Raw genomic sequence first — 4,114 nt, forward strand, 5'->3', positions numbered from 1 at the left:
TATATATATAGCACCGATATATCAGCCGAAAATAGCACTTTTGGCTAAATGCAGAAAGCGCCATATTTCTGCCGATACAGCAGCGCATCCCTGCTTTCTTTCCTCCCCGCTGGGCGCTGCGGTGTCTCCCAGCAGGGAGGAGAGAAAAAGTGTGACAGCTGGCCGATCGCTGCGGGAGGAGAGCGCTGTGAGCGGCCGGCATCTCTCCTCCCACACCGTGGGCGGAGACAGCCAGCGCTGTCACAGGAGGCTGAGCTCTCCTCCAGCTCCACTCGCTCAGCCTCCTGTGACAGCTGTCAGGAAGGAGAGTCAATGCAAACACTCAGCGAATGCTGAGGGTTTGTACATAGTTGAGGACATAGTATGTTTATTACATCCTCAATTATGAAATGAATGGGAGTGATCTACATCACCTGTTCATTCAGGATTGTGGTTATAGTAAACATACTCTGTTCTCATGTTATGAATGAACAGGAATACTCAGGATTCCTGTTCAATGATAACAGGGACTGCAAAAAAAAAAAAAAAAAAAAAATTGGAGTTACGTACCTGACAGTGGTCTGTGTAGACCCCTAATATTTCCCTGAAGCTCCTAAAAGTAAAGTAAAACATATTTAAATAAAAATGATTAAAAATAAAAAAAATTTTAAATGTGACAAAAATTTTAATACAAAACATTTTCGGTTTAATATTTTTTATTTCGGTTTAGTTTTTAAAATGTCGATTTCGGTGCACCTCTAATATACATGTCCTCATGTTCTTGAAACCACTCCTGCACAATACGAGCACTGTGGCATGGCGCATTCTCTTGTTGGAAGAAGCCATCTCCATTGGGATACACCATCAACATGATAGGGTGAACTTGATCAGCAACGATACTTTGGTATGTTGTGCTATTCATGCCAGGAAAACATGCCCCAAACCATAACACTGCCCCCACCAGCTTGAAGGGTTGTACTCATACATGCCGTTTCCACCAAATTCTCACTCTGCCATCTGCATGATGCAACTGGAAATGTGATTCATCGGACCACATGACTCTTTTCCAATGCTCAACTGTCCAATCCTTGTGTTCCTGTGCGAATTGGAGACGTTTTGTTAACTGTAGACAGCAAAGGTGTTCGAACAGGACTACAGCTTCCATATCCCATACAATGCAGTGTACGGCGAAAAGTGCGTTCAGAGATCATTTGAGAAGATCCCTGATTAAGATCTGCAGTAATTTGATGCACTGTTGCCCTTCTGTTGTCTTGTACCAGTTTTGCCACTCTCCATTCTGCCCTAACATTGACTAGTCGCTGACAGCCACAATTCGTACGTTCAGACCCAGAGAGAGAGAGAGAGAGAGTGAGTGTGTGTGTGTGTGGGGCCCCCTTCCTGATTTTTCATTGTTTTGCACGTTTGTCACACTTTTTTGTTTCAGATCATCAAACAAATGTAAATAGATTAGTCAAAGATAAAAACACAAGTAAAACACAACATGCAGTTTTTAAAAGGAAGGTTTTTATTAAGGGAAAACAAAATCCAAACCCACATGGCCCTGTGTGAAAAAGTGTTTGTCCCCTAAACCTAATAACTGGTCGGGCCACCCTTTGCAGCAAGAACTGTAATCAAGCGTTTGCGATAACTTGCAATGAGTCTGTTACAGCGCTGTGCAGGAATTTTGGTCCACTCATCTTCGCAGAATTGATGTAATTCTGCCACAAGGGAAGGTTTGAGCATGAACAGCCTTTTTAAGGTCATGCCACAGCATCTCAATAGGATTCAGGTCAGGACTTTGACTAGACCACTCCAAAGTCTTAATTTTGTTAGGTGGACTTGGTGTGTTTTGGATCATTGTTCTGCTCCGGAGCCCAAGTTCGCTTCAGCTTGAGGTCACAAACAGATGGCCGCTCATTATCCTTCAGGATTTTTTGGTAGACAGCCGAATTCATGGTTCCATTTAGCACAGCAAGTCTTCCAGGTCCTGAAGCAGCAAAACAGCCCCAGACCATCACAATACCACTACCATATTTTTACTGTTGGTATGTTCTTTTTCTGGAATGCGGTGTTACTTTTACGCCAGATGTAATGGGACGTAAGAGTCCCCAGAACTTTTGTATGACGAGACAAAAGTTCAACTTTTGTCTCGTCAGTCCACAGAGTATTTTCCCAAAAGTCTTGGGGATCATCAAGATGTTTTCAGGCATAACGAAGACAAGCTATTATGTTCTTTTTGCTCAGCAGCGGTTTTCGTCTTGGAACTCTGCCATACAGGCCATTTTTGCCCAGTCTCTTTCTTATGGTGCAGTCATGAACACTGACCTCAACTGATGCAAGTGAGGCCTGCAGTTCTTTGGATGTTGTTGTGGGGTCTTTTGTGACCTCTTAGATGAGTCGTCGCTGTGCTCTTGTGGTAATTTTGGTTGGCCGCCCACTCCTGGGAAGGAAAACAAACGACAAACGCACTCAACAATTTGTTACCAGTTATACAGTAAGGTGCACACGAAATGGGCTTTGAACAGTGGTACAGTAGAAAGGCATCATGGCACACTCACAAACCATCATGGCACTCACTCACTAAACTATGAGAGTCTCCATCTCCATGCTGGTTTGTGAGTGTGCCATGATGCCTTTCTACTGTACCACTGTTCAAAGCCCATTTCGTGTGCACCTTACTGTATAACTGGTAACAAATTGTTAAGTGCGTTTGTCGTTTGTTTTGCTTTACCGATTTGGTGCAGCGACGCATGGGGTTTCTCAGCTGCCAATGGGATGTGCGGGATCCCTTGTGTGTCTCTGTACCTTTAAGGAGGTGGGGCGTCCTCCTGACAGGCCTGCACCCACTTTGATATCTTCTGCCCCCATGTGCTCCAAGATGGAGACTCTCATAGTTTAGAGTTAGGACAGCACTATAAGAGGTGCCTTGGCGCGGCAGTGCGGCTTACACATCCTTTGCAGAAGATGTTTATCCAAACCTCTGTCATTGTCCTTAGTGGTGAGACAAGTTGTTTTACATGCTGGTTTGTGAGTGTGCCATGATGCCTTTCTACTGTACCACTCCTGGGAAGGTTCACCACTTTTCCATGTTTTCGCCATTTGTGGATAATGGCTCTCACTGTGGTTCACTGGAGTCCCAAAGCTTTACAACCTTTTCCAGACTGATAGATCTCAATTACTTTCTTTCATTTGTTCCTGGATTTCTTTCGATCTCGGCATGATGTGTAGCTTTTGAGGATCTTTTGGGTCTACTTCACTTCGTCAGTCAAGTCTTATTTATGTGATTTCTTGATTGCGAACAGGTGTGGCTAGAGAAATTGAACCCAGGTGTGATAAACCAGAGTTAAGTTATGTTTTAACCACTGCCCGAACGCTGAAAGACGGCCGGACAAAGTCTCCTGGGTGCGGGTGGGCGTCTTTAGACATCCTTCGTGCCCGCTCGCCAGGGGGCGCGCACGAGCGGGAGTCCGGCAGGATTTTAAACAGCCAGCCATGGCCTTTTACATACAAGCGGTCCAGCGTCTGTAAAGACGCCCGATCACTTGTATGATGCATAAAAATGCATTAGGTGTGCCTACACTCAAAAATGACGATTGCGCCCATTACGCCGCACATGATACATATCGCTGCGATTGTCCCAGTAAAAGCAATAATTTTAGGGTCATCAATCACTGATAACAGTAAAGTTTTGAGTGCTAAAATCTTTTAAAGCAGCGCCTATTGCCAATTTTGGCTATGATAGTTTTTTGCGATTTCACGGGCGTGCGCAATATTAAGGCTTGACATGTTTGGTGTCTATTTACCCGATGTGACCCCGCTTCTTATATTTTTACCAAAAAATTGGGTACAGGGTACAAATAAATGTTTCCTAAAATAATAAAAGGTCAAACCATTTAAAAAAATATATATTTTGGTACTTTTTTGTTATATAGTAAAAAATAAAGACCCCAGTGGTGATTAAATACCACCAAAAGAAAGCTCTATCCGTCCCCAAAAAATGGTATAAAATTAGTTTCAGTACAGCGTTGCATGACTGAATAAATGTCAGTTGAAGTACCGCAGCGCTGAATACTGAAAAATGGCCTGGCCTGGACAGGAAGGGGGTGTAAACACCCCGGTCAGCAAGTGGTTACAG

At 43.9% G+C, this 4,114-nt stretch overlaps 1 protein-coding gene across 2 annotated transcripts in view; it reads right to left on the reverse strand.

Annotated features, from left to right (window-relative positions):
• The window catches only part of IPPK (inositol-pentakisphosphate 2-kinase), a 325,056-nt gene that overhangs the window by 292,876 nt on the left and 28,066 nt on the right, over positions 1–4,114 (reverse strand). The window lies entirely within an intron of this gene.

Source organism: Nanorana parkeri, unplaced genomic scaffold (genome assembly GCF_000935625.1).
Source record: "Nanorana parkeri isolate BGI_ZX_2015 unplaced genomic scaffold, ASM93562v1 scaffold526, whole genome shotgun sequence".
Lineage (NCBI taxonomy): Eukaryota > Metazoa > Chordata > Amphibia > Anura > Dicroglossidae > Nanorana > Nanorana parkeri.